At 46.5% G+C, this 21,071-nt stretch overlaps 1 protein-coding gene across 1 annotated transcript in view; it reads left to right on the top strand.

Annotated features, from left to right (window-relative positions):
• Positions 1-21,071, top strand: part of MEIOB (meiosis specific with OB-fold) — a 76,601-nt gene that overhangs the window by 872 nt on the left and 54,658 nt on the right. The window lies entirely within an intron of this gene.

Genomic DNA, 21,071 nt, shown 5'->3' with positions numbered 1-21,071 from the left:
GGAAATGAAACCTGAGCACTAGAAGAGAGTCTGTTTGCATGGTGATACTCGGTGTAAAATTATCACAGTTTAGGTAGAGCTGGCTGGGAATTTTTTGACCAAAAAATGACAAGTCATAGAAATGTATTGGTTTCTAGGAAAAATGTTGTTGGGAAGGTTTCTTGGGTCCAGGGTGAAATTGCTTAGGGCACTCGTCGGGGATGTGGGAAGGCCAGCTTCAACTCCCTGTTCTGCTTGATTTGGAGCAGGGATTCAGATCTAGGTCTCCTACGTCCCAAGTGACTCATATAACCACCACGTGATTGAGTCACGTTCTGCTATTGTGTCACTCTCTCCTTTTGGAGCTGTTCCACTCTGTATAATGGATAGTGGTTAGGGCACTCCCCTGGGAGGTGGGAGACCCAATTCTCTGCTCCACATTAAGCGAGGAGATGGCTAGAACAGAAATCCTCTTTTGACAAGATCTCTTCAATTTGAAGACCTCCCACTGCATAGCACTAAGAAGCAAGCGGTATAAGGTGCTTTAGGTATGGGGTCAAATTAGTTCATTGTAGCTCCCTTTACATGAGCATAATATATTCACCACTGGCCGAAGTGACCATGAGCCTTTTGAAATCAATGGGGTTGCGCCTGCTTTCATCCATGGAGACTCTAGCCCACAAACCTTTGTAAAGTGCTTTGGGATGCTCATATAAAAAGCGCTATGTACTGGAAGCCCAACGTGAACCAAGGCTCAGAACGTGTCAGTGAATTAGGTAAGATACCTATGTTACAGATGGGTAAAGTGAGGCACAGCAAGCTTAATATAAGTTGCTAAAGGTCACATAGCAATTCAGAATCACCACGAGGAATAGAACCCAGGAGTCCTGGCTCCCAATCTTGTGGTCAGACTAAGGGATAATACTTTCTCTATGGGCCCAATTCTGCTGCCTCTATTCAGGATGAGCAGTGCCTTTCACCACAGCTAATCCTACTGAAAACAATTAACATGAGTGAGGATGGGAAAATTGGGCCCTATACGAGAATTACATACTGTCTATACCATGCTACATTCTGAGACCACTGGTCCTAGAAGCATCAGCAGCACTTTCAGCAGCTAAGAGATACTAAATGACCTAGAGAGCTTCCCGGACAAGAGCATCAGCTCAAATAGAGATGGGCACTAGCTCTGCTTCAGCTAACCCACTAAAAATAGCAGTGTAGCCACTGCCAGAGGTAGCCTGGGTGGTGGCTCCGACTCGTTACCTGAGTATGCACCCGGGGAGGCAGGCGTGTTTGTACTCGGGCAGATAGTCTGAGCTGCTGCGTGTGTTACCCCTGGCTGCACTGCTAGCCCCTCTGCACACCTGAGCTGGGAAGCACGGTCCCAGCGGCAGTGTAGACAGAATGTACAGTTTTGCTCTCCACAGCAACCAGCTGATCTGTCTACCAGTGCTGGAAGTTGAAGTTGCAATACCCTACGTTGCAGCCCTTTGGGAATTCGGAATTGCCACTGGCTAGGGAATTTCAACGAAGCAAAATTGAATTTCACCCTCTCCCCAACGCAGGCAAAACACTTTTACTTTGCTACCACTTTGTTACAAACCATATTCCAGTGGGCTATAATAGTTCAGAGAAAGCGGTATGTTAACATACCCTTACTTTAATCATACAACTCCCGAAACAAGAACTAACTTCCATTATAAACCACTTATTTTTCAAACCATCTCTTTAATTTCCCAATGTGCTTGTACTATACCATTATGCTGTTTTGTACAATTTAACCAGATGCAGACTTCCATCTTTCCAATAGGCTGCGCTTTTCCATGAGAAGAGACCCTCAATAAGACTTGTTGCTGAGCTACATTTAAGGATGAAATGTTACATAAAAACTTATCATACAAAATGAAACTTTTGTCTTCAGAACTGATAGAATAAAACAAAATGTGATTTGTAACTAAAAGTGGTGAACTCGGTTTGAGGTGATTTATTGTCTACGAGATAAGTTCATGGAGGATGGGTCCCTCAATGGCTATTAGCCAAGATGATCAGGAACACAACTCCATGCTCTGGGTGTCCCTAAACCTCTAACTGCCAGAAGCTGGACTGGACAATAGGGGGTGGATCACTTGATCATTGTTGTGTTCTGTTCATTCCCTATGAAGTATCGGCACTGGCCATTGTTGGAAGACATACTTGGCCAGATGGACCATTGGTCTGACCCAGTATGGCCATTCTTATGTTCTTAAGAGTGTATCCATCCCGCTCAGCAGTCGTGAAAATACTGATAAATCCCCAAACTTTCACAACTGATTATTTGTCCAACAATTTGTATCAGAAGTTTAATTCTTTTCTCTCATTTTGTTTAAAATGTTTGTCTCCCAATCAGGGAGTAGAAGCAATACCATGTGACTTAGCTGACCAAAAGAAGGTGGTGAATCTCAAATACTTAGTGGAATGAAGGCTTTGCAGACAAGGCATTAGAATTGTGGGTTGAAATCCTGGCTCTGCCACAGACTTTGTGTGTGACCTTGGGCAAGTCACTTAATTTCTCTGGGCCTCAGTCTCCCATCTTTAAAAGGGGGATAACAATATTTCCTCTCTCATGCCCTTTGTGTTGTCTGTTTGGATTGTAAGCTCCTCAGGGCAGGGATGGTCCCTTACTAAGTGTGCGTACAGTGCGGCCCCAATCATGGGTAGGGCCTCTAAGTGCAGCCATAGCTGAAGTGAATGGTACATGCAAAGCTTAATTTGTAAAGAAAGAGGTGTCAGGGCTCAAGCAATAATGATGGTGTCCTCTGCACAGCATGACCTCGCACGTACCATCCATGTGAGGTCACACCCTGCACCCCACTGGCTGAATCCTGGCAAACCCTGGCACAAAATAAGCTCTAGATCCATGAATAATGCAAAGACTGGAAACAACTGAGTGATCTGGGGAATGATACCAGGATCACTGAGCAGCACCTTTCTTCATCCACAGTACAAATTGACTTAACTAAGACTCTGCTTGCTGACTAAGTTTCTATACAGCCTGAGCAAGGATGTGAGAACCTGGCTCTGTTTGCAGATTGTTAAATCTGTTCTCAAACGCTCCAGGGAGAGAAGAAAGGGCTAAACTGACAATGGCTATTGTTTCACAAGAAATCATTCCATCTGCTGCATTGTCAGCACTAGGGATCTGAGCCAGATCCATCCATGGTGTGACTCAGTTCACGGCAGGGATGAATTTAATATTTTGTTGACACAACGGCCTCTTGTAGCAAAGAGCTGTCCCCGACGAAACCGAATGAAAAATAAAATCATAATGTCAGCTGCAGATTATTTGCCTCCTATCATCAGGTACTTCCCCGAAAGACTCGTTTGAGGACGAGAGTACATCCATGACGTTTCCCTTCAAAAGACATAACATTCCTCACAATGACTGGGCAGGGTGCAAGATGACAGCATAGAGAATTCCTGGGGAGAAAAATGTTGTTGCCATTTGGGGAGTTTTCTTTCTTTCCACCGACATTTGATGCAAAGTATTCATGGCTTTGAGCATGGTTCTCGAGCTGCAGAAAGCCAAAATAGCTTTGCAACATTCAGCCCATCCGAGTTCTGCATTTTATGTTCTGGTTTCAATCTCAATGTAATCCCAATACATAGAATAAACTCATGCCATATTCCTCAGTCGTCAAGAAAATGCCCATGCCAAAGGAGAGAGTGTTGTAATTGTATCCACATGCCAATGGGCTGGTTCCAAGTCATCTAAAGTGAAGTCTGGTCTACACATGTGCGTACAAACATGATCAGGCATTGTCGGTTTATGCAAGTATGTAAACGAGCGGGAAACCAGATACACTCAGAACATTTTCTAATTTTCAAATCAGTTGGGATGCTTCGGTTTAATTTCTGCCTTAATTATCGTACAAGGCTATCGGTTACCCAGAATGAGAGTGGAGCAAATATGATATTTGACTAATTTAGCCTTTAGTTCAGTTTGCTAACTGTCTGCAAGCAACTTACTGTTTCCTTGAAGGCATTTGTTTTTTTTTAATTGTTTGCCCAATAATGTCAGCAGATAATTCTTATTCTGTCGTTTGTGAGCAATCTGCTGTGATTATTTATTATTTCAAATCTGATCTGTGTTGGTTCATATTCATTGGACACACAGGTCACAGGGTTTCTGTTTCCTGACTGGATGAGCATCGCTTCTGAATCATGTTTCAGGAGACACGCAAAAATTCACTTGCCACCAGTACGCTCCAACAGTCCTTTAACATTCACGGTTTCTGCAAACATTTCTCCCAGTGAACTCAGTGACTAAAAGTGAATGCAAAAGAGGGGCAAATACACATAAGGTGCATTCATTAAATTAACAATTCAAACAAACATTCATGAAAATTTTTCTGCAGCATGCACCAAGTTCTCCCAGAATGCTTGTTTCAGCTTCATATTGATTAAAAAAAAGGCACCACAGACTAAGGGTACGTCTTCACTATCCGCCGGATCGGCGGGTAGCAATCGAATTCTCGGAGTTCGATATATCGCGTCTCATCTAGACGCGATATTTCGAACTCCGAACGCGCTCCCGTTGACTCCGGAACTCCACCACCACGAAAGGCGGTGGCGGAGTTGACGGGGGAGCCGCGGACGTCGATCCCGCGCCGTGAGGATGGGTAAGTAATTCGAACTAAGGAGCAGCCATGAATTCTTTGGTCCACCTCCAGGGGCAGGAGGTTCCATAAATGAAGAGCATTGTGTGTGCGCATCACCCAGCACATTTTAGTTGGCATCCAGAATTCTAACAGGTGACCAGGTAAGGCTTAACATAGCAATCGGCTAGGTGCAGAGACAGCGATGACCATCCTGCAGGCACTCACTGAACCAACAGCAAAGCCATATAAAGGCCTGACTCCTGCTGCCACAGAAGTCAACAGCAAAACGTGCTTTGCCTTCAACAGGTGCAGGCTTGGGCCAAAGCGTCTTATCCACAGCAAGAATGTTGAAAACAAGAGGCTGTGTGGCATGAAGCTAGTTGAGGGCTTTCAAGACCTGCAAGAAAGCACAGGGGCGTGGGATGGTTTAGTTCTTATCACCCAGAGGTAGCACTAGCTGTTTTTTGCTGACCAGCCTTTCCATCCACCCACTCTGGCTCTAACAGAACAGACCACATGGTGCTGAGCTAACGAGACACTGCCTGGAGATATGACGTAGATGAAAGAGGGTGTGCTTAATAACGACATTAACGAGTACCTTGGATGACATGGCCAAATGAATGGGGACATCAAGGTTTCTGGCTTTGGCCTCTGGAACCTAAGCAAGTTCATCAAAAAGGAATTAGTGTGCGGTTGTAGGGGGGGCAACAGACAACCCATAATCAAACCATGGGGAGGGAACAGCAGTTGAAAGCAATTCTGTTTCGTCGGCACTGGGGGTTTTAAAAATGCCTCCATCATCCATGCCGCCGTGTTCCAAACAAAAAGTAAGATGGACCCCTCCACACCCATTCCTCTCATTAAGGATCCTCAATAAGGGCGCAGGGAATGATCGTGTCCTCAGCACACGTATGTTAATCACGGCCAGATCTGCGTATAATGGGGCCGGGAGGGAGCCGATGAATATTAACAAGAATTGGAGCAAGACGAGGACCCTAGGGGACCTCCCAAATCAATAAGGAAAGGGCTAGGTCAGAGAATCAGCAACCCAGTACAACTCAATCCAGTGTTACTGACAGAGCAGGGAGACCAGGGGACCTGAGGAAAATGGCGCGGTGCTAGAATGTCTGTTTGCAGCTAGAACAGTCCCTCAGGGTCTCATTGCATTGAAATAAATAAGGCTTTTCATTAGGCTCAGAGGGTCAGATCCTCTGGGCTGTAAATTGGTGTAGCTGCAGCAAAGGCCATGGAGTGAGTGATGCTGGTTTACACCAGCGAAAGGTCTGACCCTGGGGCCTTGTCTCCACTAGCCTTTCCCCCCCCCCCCTTAACATTTTTCCACTGCTGCTCCCATTGGTGCAGCACCACCAGTGGCAGGAAAGGTGGGAATGCTGGAGTGTAGACAGAACACAGACATCCTTAGCACCATGTTATTTAAATCTGCCACCTGGACAGAGATAAACACAGGATGGTGTTCCAGAAAATCCACCTCTTGATCCAGCTTCTCAAATGCTAAGGAAGTGCTCAGCACCTGGAACATGGATACAAATCACTTGTGCAACCATTGTTTCCACCTCAGGATAACCTGAAAGCCAGACTCCCTGCTCACTTATAAGGTGTCTTAGATGTTTCCACAGCTCACCTGCATCATTGTCTTTTCCGATCACTTAGTAAGAAAGCATGACGTTGAATCAGCTGATAGTCCTCAGGCTATTGGGAGTCATGGGGATGGGTTTCAGGGTAGCAGAGGAGTAGCCAGCTATGCTTGCAGGATCCTTTGCAGACTTTGGTGGTAACACCAAAGCTGCTATCTAGACAGGTTTTTGCAAGCAATGCAGGGAGAGCATCAAGAGGTGATATGGCCACAGAATAACAGAACTGACTTCTGCAGCTGTCCAGACTCCAGTTTATTAATACACAGGTGACTGCAAGAGACGAGTCAGCATACTCAAGCCCGTACCGTGGAAGTTGTTCTAGCTATAGCTGTTCCCACCAATCTTATTACTGGAGCAATGCGAAAATTGATTCCAACCCTTCAGGAGTACAGCTCAGGCAAAGCAGACCTGAGAAGCCACTGGAGTTAGGATAAATCCCCAGAGCTAGCCATTTTTAGTGGCTACCATGGCTTCCCACATCTGAAAGCAAATGGGCAACTCAGCTGTCTTACACCTTTTCTGTTCCCTAGCCAGCTCCTTGACCCCTGCCTTGGTAAGTCGATGCAGAAGACTGGTATGTCTGGGAATGAGCTGGTGCAACATGGTTAACAACATTTCAGAGCATGGCATCAGCTTGCCCATCAATGGGGGGGGGGCACAACTCGTGTAGAAGGCCTGTGCCAACCAGGAAAATTGATACATAGCGGGGTGGGAAAGGAGATACAAAGGCATAATCTCTGCAAGCATAGAGCGGAAGATAGCCATCAGTGGTAGGGCCCTCAACATAGTCCACGTCTCTCTGAGAGACCTGTGTATAAGAGACTGTCTCATCAAGGAGTGACTAAGGGACTTTACTTGGTGACTATATAGAGTTCTCTGTTGTTTCCCTCCCTGCACTCAGCCTGGCCATAAAGAAAGCAGTTTCCGTATGTGAAGTTTTGCCTTTCACAAGCACTAATTTTGCCTGCTAACAAAAGGAGGGATTGAAGGCCTTTTCTCTTCCTGCCCCTGAATAGTTTTTTGTTTTTGTGTTGAGACTTTAAAACCTGCTTGATAAGGCGCTCGCCATTTGGGGAAGTGAAGCTTTTATTCGGGTGCCTGTAATTCTAGAAGTGACGGCACTGCCTGAGTTGAAAGGGTTCAGCTCCATTATCTGTCTTGATTTCACGAAGACGACATAAAGGAGGCGAAACAAAAAAGGCCCAGAACAGTGCACGCTGTAGGCTGAAAGATTTGTTCTCCGCTCCTCAATATCGTAACAATAATAAAGCCTCGCTCTTTTCATCGGTAGCGCAAAGTGTTGCCAAAAGGGGTCAGTATCATTAGCTCCATTTTACAGATTGGGAAACTGAGGCACATAGACTTACCCAAGGTTTTCCAGCAGCAAAGCTGAGAAGAGACTCCAGGTCTCCTGAGTCCCTGTTTGGTGCCCTATTACTCTGCTGAACACCCATGGCCACATGGCAATTCATACAGACAGCAGGGATGAAATCGAGATTCTCCCACTCCAAAAACCCATGTCTCCACCAGTTGAGCTACAGGAGAAGTCTCCTTTAATTTATAGCAATATAGGATATATGGTACATAGTGGAGTGGCTCTGATTCCATCCAGTAGATGGCAGTTGTACACTAGCCAGATCATTACAACATACAAGCTATAAAAATGTAGTGAACCCTGCACTTCCCTTACAGCCATTTCATCGGCATCTTTAGTAGTTCAGCTGGTTTCTTCTTGGTTTACTGCAGCTCTGTAGTGTCCCGTGCGGTTGTAAAGCTACCCTGGGATCTTCTGGGAGCAAAGGCTCACTAAAGCCAGTCTGAATTCTCCTCCAGGGCTGGAGAATTGCGGCATGAACTGGCCACCCAGCACTCCCTTCGCTGTGCTCCAGGGGTGGGAACTCAAAGGCCAGGCAGCCTTTTTGCAGCTGGCACTTTTTCCCAGCACAGTAGGACCGGAGCACAGCCTGTAGGCCTTGTCTTCACTGCTAACAAAGGTGTACACTTCTTAACCTTGGGGTAACTAATGCATGTGAGCTATCCTGCCATAAGAACACAGTGCTGACAAAGCAGTTTAGTTTTACGAGTGCAAAATGTTATCGTTCTGCTTTGGTTGTGCATCACACCCATTTTGCACGGGTGAAGATGAATGCACGAGGCACGTGGCAATGCAGAATCAGGCCCAACATTGTCACAGCACTACGCAGACATTAACTGATAGAGTCTCACCCATCCCCAGGAAGTCAGGCAGTAACTTTGAGTATCCCAGCTTGCCACATGGGGAGGCTGGAGTTAAGTGAGACTTCCAGCCCATATACAGAGTCAGTGTCAGAGCCACATGCAGCATGCAGGAGCTCCTCACTGCTGGTCCCATTCTTGGTCTGCCTGACCAAATTATTTGTTTATTGAGCTAGCTACAAATCCAGAGCTTTCTCCATCACCCTACGCCTGCTTTGGACCACAGTTACCCACTTGTAACTCAGGAGTAACGCCATCAATGGTGTGATTCGTCTCTCATTTTTACCTGGGCTAAGCAGGACTAACTCAACTGAAACCAGTGGAGTCCCCTCAGGATCAAACGGGTGTAAGGGAGAACAGAATCAGCCCCGTGTTTGTTAATTATGATAAATGTAGCATCTCTCGTTGGAAGTTTTCCAAGCCATTTCTGCATCATGAGTCACGTGCCTCACACAGATATAACCTTTTGCCACTATGTTAAAGAACCACAACTGCCCACCACGTAGAGAAAAGACAAGAATTCAAAGGAAGCCAGCACATGCCTGGACAAAGTCATCATATTTTTGTTGTGAACTTTTGCATGTATTGAGCACCTATGTTAAATTAACGAAAGAGGCTTCGGTTTTCCTTTGATTAGAAATAGCATTATGTTGCCTAACAAAATGCTCCAATTTATAGCAATAAAATAAAAAATTGGTGCCTTTGGATACTTGACACAGGAGATGCAAATTCGAATTCTGATCTTCCCTTTACATAAAACACTTTCTTGCTCCCTTTCTTTAATGCAATGCAGGTGCACACGAAAGCCTGGCTGTATACTGGATGAGCCATTAGTGAGCCTGGGTGAGAGAGACCCATTCAAACACAGTGCTTTTAAAAAGAGCAGCGGGGAAGAGTTGACCACAGATGGGCTGAGAACCAGTCACATGATCAGCAGGCTGCACATGTGCTTATAGCTTTTGCATCATGTTATAAAAGCGAGGTTCTAAAAGCAGAAAAAGATCTGGGATGGGTTTCTCACATGTGCTTAGCAGAGGACTGACTGCTCCTGTTGAAGTCAGTGGGCGTTCTCCCATTCACCTTAATGGGGACAGGCTGAATGCCTTCAAAAACCCAGCCCTGAGATTTGCATGGGTTCCTGGCTCTCCAAAACAATTCTCCCTGTTCTGGAACATAAATGGAAGCACAAGTTATAAGAGTAAAAGGACAGTGGGTCAGCTTCTGATCTTAGTTCCACAGGGGTGAATCCAGATTGACTCCATTTACTTCAGCGAAGTCATTCTAGATTCGCTCTAGTGTAGGTGAGAACAGAACCTCTCTCAGGGATTTCTGATCAGTGCCTTTCTGGCAGGGTTTCAATCCTTTTTCAATGGTGCCCACTTTATTCCCCTCGTTTTGTGGCTCTTGGGTGGGCCCATGCAGCCTGGTGCAGGAGTGCCCGGTGAAAGAGGGTGGCTGCCAATGGAGAGGGTGACTCCAGGGGCCAGTAACCAGATATAACATTTTTTCACCTTCAGTTCTCCCCATCCAGCCCGGTTTAACGGGTGGCTAGGTGCTGCCAGCTGGTGGCTGCTCAGGGGTCTGTGTGAAATGAGTTTGGTAGTCTCAGTCCAATTCACCTCACAAAAGTGGCTATCCTGCCTGTGAGCAGCCTCAGCAGAGAGAAGAGGGGTTGAACTGTAGCTTGACCATCAAGCTACCATTTACCTGGAGAAGTGAATTGTCTAGGTCATGGTTAGTGCACTGGCAGGGCAGTACAACCGGAATGGCGTGGGGGTGGGGGGAAGAGATGATTTGGTGGTTAAGGCACTGGACTAGGACTCCGGAGACCTGGGCTGAATGTCCGGCACTGCTACAGACTCTGTGGGGTGACCTTGGGCCAGTCAGGTAATCTCACCATGCCTCAATTCCCCATCTGTAACCAACGGTAACAATCCTTCCTTTCTCCCCTCCTGTCCCTAGTCAGACAGTAACCGCTTCAGGGCAGGGACTGTCCCTCAGAGACATCCAGACAGGGGAAAAAAACCAACCAAAGCCCAAGGCGGCGAGGCTCAGTCTTGACAGCGAATCTTGATGCTGCCTAAAGAAACCACATGTGAAGGAGAACAGGGCAAGAATTTGTTTCCTCCATTTCTTCTGTGAATGAAAACTTCGTGTGACCGCAAAGGGTCAGCATTTCAGATCAGCCTCTCCCTGAGGACAGAGAGAGAGAAAGGGCTAGGAATGATGGGTGGGGTGCGGGTTGGGGGTCTGGGAGAATGTTGTGGTTAAGATAGGAAAGAGTTTTACGGAACAGTCAGCCTTCACTTAATGGTCTGTAAAGCTATTTCCCAGCTGGTTCACATTGCTTTGCCATATTGGAATGGTTTAGTCGCAATGCTTTTTTGAAATTAGTCTTTTCCTGTTTAGTCACATGCTTAAGTGACAGTGGCCTGCCCGCCCACCTCCCAGCTCCCATATGCTACCTGCCTGAGAAAGAAGGGATAGGGCCATTGAACCATTTCAAGGTGGAGGGGAACAAGAAAGGAAGCAAAGAAGAAAAACGCTTGGGAAAATAGCTGAAGTCTCTTATTTCGGGCCATGAGATACAAAGCCCAGGTAGACTTCTACGTCAAATGTGCTGCCTCAGTACCACTTCTGAAAGGAATGGAATCTACTGTCTGCAAACCAACACGTTGTCTTAATTGCCACCAGACATTGTGCTGGCCAAGCATTTGTCTTGCATCGGGTGCAGACGACTTCCTGTCTTGGGAGCTCATTCAGAGAGGATGTGGGAGGTTGGGGTGTCAACAGCATATCCTGTAATGTCTCTGAAATAATCTTTTGGAACCCAAACATTTCACCCCCATCCTCCAAGCTGGGGCTGGATCTTGCTGGAGAAGCCAAATCACCAGCGGACTGTGTACATGGTAGCCTGGAACGTTGGCTTCAAAAGCCACCAGTGACTGGAGGGAAGCTGTGAATAACCCTGGAGATGACTGGAGCTTTGGTTAGGAATGATGGGAAGGGTTTGCTGAGATCTGGGGACACACACCTAAGCTGAGACTGAAGCAAACCTGGCCTTGCAGCACCAATGAACATGGGCCGTCTATGTTTTGGGTGGACGTCATGGGAAGTTCAGCAGTTCTGAAACCAGACAACCCCCCTCCCCACAGCTGTTCTGGCTGAGTTTTGCTTTGCATTCTACGGTCACTTGAACCCCAAATACACAAGTGGAACTCAGGGACAGCAACCCCCGAGAGACAAATTCATGAGAGCTTTCTGTGGCCTCCCCCTGAACTGAACCACTGAGCTTCCATTAAGCACTCAGAATTCAACTCCCGCAGACAGCCAGATCTGGGAGAGGCGTGACTCTTGCCCTGGTGGGAATGGCTGCCCCACTCCACTGACGTCCATAGATTTGTATCTGGTTATGCCGGACCATGAAACACCATTTATGCCGAAGGAGAATCAATGTCTCCGATTGTTTCCTGAAGGCGAAAACAGAGTAGCCAGGCTAGTGAAGCCCCTGATCAGAGTGAAGTCCTTCTGTGGAGCTGAGAAATGACCAGTGGCCGCTTGTGAGTTTGTGGACAGGTCACAAATTGCCCTGAAATCAGTATACATTGATCAGGGAAACACCCGCTCCAGCCCAGAAGGGGTTGGAAAAGCCCCACAGAGGGCTGGGGCTGGGCAAGGGAGTAAAACCCCAGCTGACTGGGGGAAGTGGCTGCAGCTGGGGCCATGCCCCAAACTAACAACTGGGCCTTATAAGAAGGCCAGGGCAGCCAGAGGGACAGTCGCTCTCTGACTGGAGAGGGAGACAGGCCTGGCTGCTGGGGAACTCACCCACGGACCTAGAATGAGCCAGGGCTGGGGAAAGGCCGTAGGAGCTGGGAAGCCCCAGGCCAGCAACTCCCCAGGCTGCAGGGCCTGGTCCTAGGCCCACCTAGGTAGTGGGCTTGCAGGGAAGCAGCCGGAGGGTGGGTAAAGGCAGCCAGTCCAGACCCCTTGTTGCCTGTGATGATCGGCTGATAGACTACAATCCGCCCCAGGGCGCGGGGGCTAAATAGTGACTGGCAGTAGCTGTGACTGAGGCAACGTGGGGGTTCCCCTGGGGTGGGGAAACCCAGTAAGATTGTGGGGTACTGTGCAGGAGGCAGAACCCTGAGATAAGGGCACCGGGGTCCTGGGAGGGACGGGGGGGCCAACAGCAAGTGGATCACCGGCCAGCAGAGGGCGCTCCTGGGTCAAAGAGCTAATTCCTGAGGACGACCAGCAGGAGGCGCTGCATGGGTGAGTCTGCACCGTGCTACAGAAACAAAAAAAAGAGTATGCAACATGTATATGAAGTAGCTTGTGGGAATTCTTCGTTAGGCTGTGCCTCGCTTGCCTGGGCTGACGAGCTGCCCTGGAAATGACCCTGTTGTGAGCATTCTTCACGGTACCAGCATCTTGACCCGTACAGTGTAGCTAGTGTAAGTAAGCCTGGGAGCAAGAGACAGAGAGACCCACCATGTCTGTCTGTGTCCAGCAGCCGCAGTGAAGAAATCCCTTTTTAAATATCCATTACAACCTGTGCCCAGGGGAGCTGGAACCGTTTCTATAGTTGGGGTTCTGAGAGCCATTGAACCAAACTTTAAACTCTGGCTATGATGGAAACCCCATCAAGTCAGGGGGTGCAGCAGCACCCCTCGTTCCAGCTCCTGTGCCTGTCTCTTTCTACCATGAGAGATGCTAGAGACTTCGTATTGGCAGTCCTGAGCATAGCCCTGGCAGAAAAGTCACAGATTCCACTTTCTTGCAGCTAACCGAGACTGCTGATTCCACATAAACATAAGAGACCGCTACGGGCTCCCCACCACAGCTGTTAGCAGCTTCTATGAAAAGACGTTTCTCTCCTCTGACTTCTTACATGTTGTCTTGCTTTGGGCCAATGCACAGATCTGGTAAGGCCAGACTTAGAAGCACAGAAAAACCAAGGGAGCTATATATATCATGTTGGCTACATACTGTCACATTGGGACTGCAAGATGTATGACCCATATTGTCAGTGCGGTTCATAAGGACCTGTGTGGGCTCCCCCAGCTCACCGGGAGGTATCCTGCTTTGCTGACAGCCTGGATTTTCTTTAGGTAGCTCAGCACATTTTTCAACACAGTGCAAATCTGCTGTGCTAGGGAGTAGATGGTTGAATGTAAAAAAAAAAAAAAAACTTTTTTTTGCAGGGGTGGAGAAGAGAGGGGGCTGAAGTCTTTCTTCTGACAAAGAAATCGGTATAAATAGAATATGCCAAGGTACCAGAAATCTAACGCAGGAATTCCTGCTTGTGCTGGAGAGGCAGCAAGGGAAGAGAGTTTGATGCTCAGAGCTGATAAGGCTTTAAGAGAGAATGCTGCATCTCTCTTGAGGAAGGAAGCAGAGGGATTGCTCCTGAGGTCAGACAAGGACTGGGAACGGAGGAATCTATGTTCTGCTCCAGTTGTGCTCACCCCATCTCAAAAAGGACACAGTGGAACTGGAAAAGATTCAGAGAAGGGCAACAAAGATCATATGGGGTATGGAGCGGAATCCTCATGAGGCGAAACTGAAAAGATTAGGGCTGTTCAGCTTAGAAAATAGATGACTAAGGGAAGACATGATATAAAAAAATCATGAATGGTGTGGAAAAAGTGAATAAGGAAGTGTTATTTACCCTTTCCCACAGTACAAAAACCAGGAGTCACCTGATGAAATTAATAGGCAGCAGGCTTGATACAAACAAGAGGAAGTACTTTTCACACAACTCATTACCAGGAGATGTCGTGAAGGCCAAAAGTATAACTGGGTTCAAAGAAGAATTAGATAAGTTCATGATGGATAGGTTCATCAATGGCTATTAGCCAAGATGGTCAGGGATGTAACCCCTTGCTCAGGGTGACCCTAAACCTCTGACTGCCAAAGCCAGGAGGGACAGATGGGGTAGATCACATGATAATTGCCCTGTTTGCAATACTGTCCCTGCAACTCTATTATGGGCCACTGTAAGGCACAGGATACTGGGCTAGATGGACCATGGTCTGTCCCAGCTCTTGCATTCTCTGTCCTGGGCCCACTATGGATGAGATTCACCTTCATGCCGCAAGCCAGCACAAGATCTAGGAGTCCGGTTAATGCATTACGGGGCACTGCGTCCAGCAGCAAAGGACTCTCTAATCACTTCAGGGCACAGTGCAACCTGAGCTCAGCGAGAAGCATGCTCAGGCGGGAGCCAGAGGCTGCCTGGCTGGGATCTAGCAGTGGAGGGAAGGCTGGACAGTACGCCGGCTGGGCAATCTAAGACGGGAAGCCTGGGACCTGGCCAGAGCTCTTAGCAGCAGGGAATTAGTAGCATCTGCAGCAGGAGGTTTGCAGGTGGGAAGATGGTGCGAAAAGGTAACCACGAGGCCAGTTTACCCTTAGAGAGACAAGGTGGGTGAGATGTATCTATTGTTGGACCAACTTTGGTTGGTGAGAGATGAGCTTTCGAGCTACACAGAGTTCTTCCACAGGTCTGGGAAAGGTACTCAGGGTGTCACAGCTAAATACCAGGTCAAACATAGTTTAGCATGAGCAGCTAGCACATATTTTAAGGGACCACACCACTCCTTTGTAGCATCAGCCAAATGATACAGGACAATTGCCATTCTGAATTGGGTCTTCGTTCAATGGTGTTCCACAGCCCATGTGATAAATGAAAATCTGGCTTCATTACACCTCCATATAAACACTGATACAGAAGGGCTGAGACTGCTTTAAAAAAAACAACCAACCCAACACCACCATGTTGTGTCCTTAATTCTCTGTAAATTCCTCTCCTCTGAGGCTCAAGTCAGGGATGGAGTAGAAGGGCAGACTATGAACATTTGCAAAAAGAGTGACAGATTCTTCCTCACACGTAGGAAAATGTGAGATTCTTGTGGTTTGTGCAAAATTAGAAACAGCAGCAAACTCCCTGAATTCCCCTCCCCCCAGCTCTAACACACCAACTGGTAAGAATTGTTACACGGTATTTCTTGGAAGGAAAATATTGTTTGAAAGCTAATACTGAGATATATTTGTTCTTGAGGTGAGATGGGGTGTGGGCTTGTCTCTATACAGGGCCAAGCACGATCAGGTCCTTGCCTCTATGTGCTAGCATAAGATAAAATAAACAACAATAATAATATCAACATCCCTAGAAATGTAGGGCTGGTTAAATAAAGAAAAACTAGATAAATGAATAAACAGACTATTTTTGCTCCACTGGTGTTGATAGGGGCAAATTAGTCATAAGTGCTCCATTTGCACTGGGGCTCTGAGAATGTTCACAAATCCTGTGTCGTAAATTTTAATGCAGATGGCTATTTGCCTGAAAATCCATACCACATTGTGACAGTCTGTACCCTAATGTTCACCCCTTTTACAAGATTATGATACATTTTGTACAAAGTATGTCTTATGAGGTATCATTTGAAAACTCATAATTTGCTGATCATTATTGTCCTGGTAAAATGTGGGTGGCAACATTGTAATGTAAAATTATAAGATTCTACTGTATAATATTACTGAGACATATTCCAAGTTTGCAAAAACAACCACAAAGCAGTTCCTCAGAAATAAAAGGCAAACCAATGCCTCAGCCAGGTGTCAACAAGATCAGATAGCCCATCACCTGGTCAAATGGCCATTCTTTGGCAGGAAAAAGGGAGTGAGAGAGAACTTTGGCACATCTTGGCAAAGAACCAGCTGGAGGTTCCTGTCTCCATAGACTAGCTGTTTCCTGAACCTCAGCAGGAGACGATTTTCAAAGAAATCAAAAAGAGGAAGAGATGCCCCAAAAGACTCCCCCCCTTTCTCTCTGCCCAGAGCATCAACACCTCCTGAAGGGCAAGGAAAGTAACACTGAACTGGGGGAGGAGTCCTGGCTGAAAAGGGCTCTAGCCAGTAAGACTGCTGAAGCATGTGGTGAGACAGACCTTTGCTTTGAATTCATTTAGCTTAAGGTAGATATTAGTTGTCTTTTACTTTTTATTTTCTTGTAAACAATTCTGACTTTTATGCCTTATTACTTGTAATCACTTAATCTACCTTTTTGTAGTTAATAAACTGGTTTTATTGTTCTATCCAAACCACTGTTATTGTACTGAAGTGTTTGGGAAACTATTTGAGATAACAAGATTTGTGCATATCATTTTGTATTTAAAAAATGATGGATTTTCTATGAGCTTGTACTGCCCAGCACCCTCTTTCTGGATAATACAAGATGCACATTTCTGGGGGAAGTCTGGGACTAGGAATTTTCTGGTGTTGCTCTGCAGTGTAATTCAAGAGTGGCTGCCCTTAGCATTCCTGCAGTACAGCTGTGAGTAACTGACATGCTGGAGGCTGTGTATGAGCAGACCAGGAGTGGTTGCTTTCACAGCAAAGCAGTGCAAAAGGACCCCGGGTTGGAGAACTGAGGGGGCACAGCTGTTCAACAGCCCAGCTTGTACCCTCGGTATTGTCACACACAGTATTTGTTGGTCATCAGTCACCTGTTTTAAAAGTTCCAACCATACAAGCAGAGGGCAGAAATAATACCATCATACCAATCACACAGCTCAAATAATGAGTCACAAATAGTTTGAGTTCACAAACACTCCACTGGCTGAACATGATGTGTCCCTATTTTGCAAATGCCCCGAATAACGAACTCATCCAAAGAAATCGCGATGTGTCCACGGTCAGTCAAATGGGTTACAGTCGCCGTGAGTGAACAATTCTACCAGACTGACCTGTCTGATACTTGCTCCCCCAGCCCTGCTTAGTAAAATCGCTGCCACAGTGTACCTGCCCCCCCCCCCAACTGCAGCCCCACCGCATCAAATAAGAACAAGATACATTCTCCCTAAGGAATTTATACTTACATCATTGGATCTGTCTACACTGCAATAAAATCCTTATGGCAGCAAGCCGAAGGGCCCAGGTCAATTGACATGGGCTCAGGCTGCAGTGCTAAAAACAGCAGGGTAGGTATTTGGGTTCAGACTGGAGCCCGGACTCTGAAACTCTGCGAGCGGCGTGAGTCTCAATGTCTACATTGCTATTTTGAGCCCGGCGAGCCCAAGTCACTGCCGCGGATTTTCCTGTTGCAGTGTGGACGTACCCTGACTGCACAGCTTGTGTTATTTCCCCATGAATGAGGAGACCCAGGATTTCTGGAATTTGGAATTTCCACACAACTTAGATTACTGTAGCCTGGTTCCAGCTGAACGTATTACCACCCTGCTGTCTTACCTGTTACAGGGGATTTGCATCCAGACAACGAGATATTGAGTTTGCAGCTCCTTAAAGAAGAGCATATTCCATGTGATTAGAGCAGTGAGGTTCTTGTACTATCAAAAGGGGGGTGGGGTCAGTTATCACCTTCAGTATTACTTTCTGATGTGCTTTATAATAGCTCTAAAAGTTTATTGCACGAAGGCCCCTGGAAGATGATACAGCCCCTGACAGGGGCCTAGGAAAGGTTCCTTAGCTTCAGTGTTTAGTCTGTAGAAAAACGAAGTTATTTCTCTATAAACATTGCCAGGGACTATCAGTGAGGGAAGGCCTTTCTATAATCACTGTGAGCTATGAACCGTGGCCCCACACAGCTGAGTTAAGGCCCCAATCCCCAGCACAGCTGCATAGGACCTGCTAGGATTGGGGGTCTGGAAGCAGAGGCTGTGGCTCCTAACCCCCTGCCATGAACAAATGGGCAGGGAAGCAGTGGAGCAGCGGCTAATCCTCTCCCTCTACACGCCAGTCAGCGGTGCAGGGACAGCCTGCTACACACTGAAAAGGAGCGCAATCAATTCCTCTCACCCCACCCCTGAAGCAAGGGCAAGTAAGGAAAAGATGAAAATTCCCTGAAGCACAGTTTCTTCCTGGAGTGGTGTAGTTACAGGCTGCCCCTCATTCAGGGTGTGCGGCAAAGACACAATTTAGCCGTTCTGGAAAAAGTCAGTCATGTAACAATATCCCCTTTCATCCATTTTTCTTCAGCCCTTTGCAAACCCCTCTTCCTTGGCCCTGTTGCTTGCAAACAATTGACCTTGATTTGTCCAAAACAAATGGGGAAAATATGTGTGTGTGGCGGGGGGGGGGGGGGGTAGCAATTTAAATGTATGTTTTTGATTTTCATGGAAAGGCAACTTCGCTCTGAATTCTTGTAGCTTCAGCTGATCTTGGGGCAAACTCAGCCTTCATTTTTGAAATTCAACCTTTTGAAGTTTTGGGACAAATTGTGGGCTGTTCTAAAACGAAAATGAGCTGATTTTCACTCCAACAGGTCCTGCTTGCAAGCAAAGGTTCCCTGAAAGTTTCTGGGTTTTTCACAAGCCAGGACTCATGATGTAAATTGGGGACGTGAGGCAAAGATTGCAAAGTTTCATGGAAAAGCGCTGTAGAATTTAGGGCCTGAACTAACTCCCATTAGTGCATCCATTGACTTGTTCAGTGGAAGTTGAATTGACTCCATGATAGAGCGGAGAGGGACCGAGCAGTGGTTGCCCCCTATGATCCTCCAGCTGCTAGATCTGTGCTTCCATGGGTCTCCCACAACCTAGTGTATAGGCTGGTACACAGGCCACTTGGGAATTCTTCACCAGTTCGTAGCGGTTCCAGAAGCCACCGGCTACAGCAGGTCTTCATCAGAGCAGTGTCATCCTGGGGTGAATCTGTTGGATTCTGAACACTGTTCTCTTGCCATCCAACCCAGCACCTCCTTCCGCTTCCTACTCCCACCCAAGCTATAGCCCACTTAGAGGCAGCGGGCCAAAACGCCCTCTGGTGTAACTGGGTGCAACTTCGCTCGAGCCGATGGAACTGTGCCCATTTACCCCAGCAGAGGTCTTGACCCAGTGAACGTACCTGGCTGGTGTGTGTATGAGGGACAGCAAGCAACTGGGGGCGGAGAGGGGAAATGAATCGATGAACTGCCTTACCTAAGTGTGTTTTAATCTTGCTCCTGACGGCTCTGCATGGATTGACATGGTGACATTTGGAGCAAAGGTGTAGCTCCTAATGCGTACATGACTAAGTAATGCTGAACAAGGAGCGAAGGCAGGGGTGAAAATCAATAGCAAACTATAAGCACCCGTAATAAAATATTGATGAGCCTGCTGCTTTAAATGGCACCAAGACGCTGCTTAGAAATTTACACATTTATTAAAGTTGTTCCATTTGCCCTATCCATTAAACTCAAGTGCGTGGTTTGGTCGTTCCAGCTTGACGGATCTTTGAGAGACGCTAATGTTCTAGTGGAGAGATTGTGTGTGGGAGGGTGGTTTTAAGGAAAATCAGACCAAATTATGATCTCATTAGTGCAGGTTAATTTATTTGCAACTTCAGCTCAATACTAAATAGTTAAATCACTGATGTAATTCTGTTCTCATTAAAGGTGTGGACAAAACGTTATAGTTATGTGAAGTACAGGCAGCGATGTAATTTGTTTGTGTATGAACCCAGACATAAATAAGTATCTTAGATATATGTATGATCTATCTATCTAATCTTCATTAAATGTAAACCAAAAGGACAACGTGTTCATAAACTTCTCCATTTAAAAATCCTATTTTTCCCATTATTCGGCTTCCCATTTTTTTTGGACAGCTCTAAATTCCTTGCACTTTTCATTACACATTCATTTGTCCCCCTTCCCCACTTCCCTTTCATTCCATTTTCATTGATATACACTTGACATGAGACGTGACATCTGTTTTCTCTGATGATGGTGCTTTGAATTGTTCCCTATAGTTCACTGCCCCATGTGCCTTTATGCTACACAGTAATGAGTTGGCTTTAGATCTTTGTCTTCACTGCCAGTTTTACATATGGAAATCTAGCCATATGTTACAGGGACGATGTCCCCCTCCTGTTATCTAGTCAAGGTCTTGCTAAGCTTTTAAAGCTGTGGTGAGCTACTCTAGTGAGTGCCGGAGAAGGCCCCCCGATAGCACGTGTGTCATCATTTCATAAAAGGGCTGACGGCTTGGCTTTCAAAATAACACCAATGCTGAGGCCTTACGCCATTGTTTGTCTGCACAGATTTTTGTCTCATCCAACATGGAAACATCTGTATAGTGCTATATGTGACAGCCCGGTTCACCTAAGCAACATCCACGGTGAGGCGTTTCCATTCCATTTTTGCTGATATGTCACTGGCGGAGTGTGTTGTGTGATCCTTTTCTATTGCAATTCACACCTCTTTCCAAAGCCAACACTGTGTTTTCTCCTAAGGGAAAAATTGCATCCTCTATTATGCACTCTGTGTGAGCTCAAAAACTGTGATCTCAAATCTCTTAAAGCCTTAATGATAAAGGATTCAATCCCATGAGGTCCTGAGCATCACTGAGAAATTAGAACTGAGGGTGCCATCTACTTATCTCTATCTAGCTAATCCTACCTCCCCCCTATTGCTGTAGTATCTGAGCTCGTTGCAAGAGGATCGGGGACCAAATTAGAAAAGGCCCCTGAGTTTTAATGTCACTGGTGAGTTATTGTTCAACTTTTTAATTTAAAAACTCTTCTAACAATTGCATTTCCAGTACAAATACATTGTATT

Source organism: Mauremys reevesii, linkage group 10 (genome assembly GCF_016161935.1).
Source record: "Mauremys reevesii isolate NIE-2019 linkage group 10, ASM1616193v1, whole genome shotgun sequence".
NCBI lineage: Eukaryota > Metazoa > Chordata > Testudines > Geoemydidae > Mauremys > Mauremys reevesii.
This window is presented reverse-complemented; position numbering and strand designations above follow the sequence as displayed.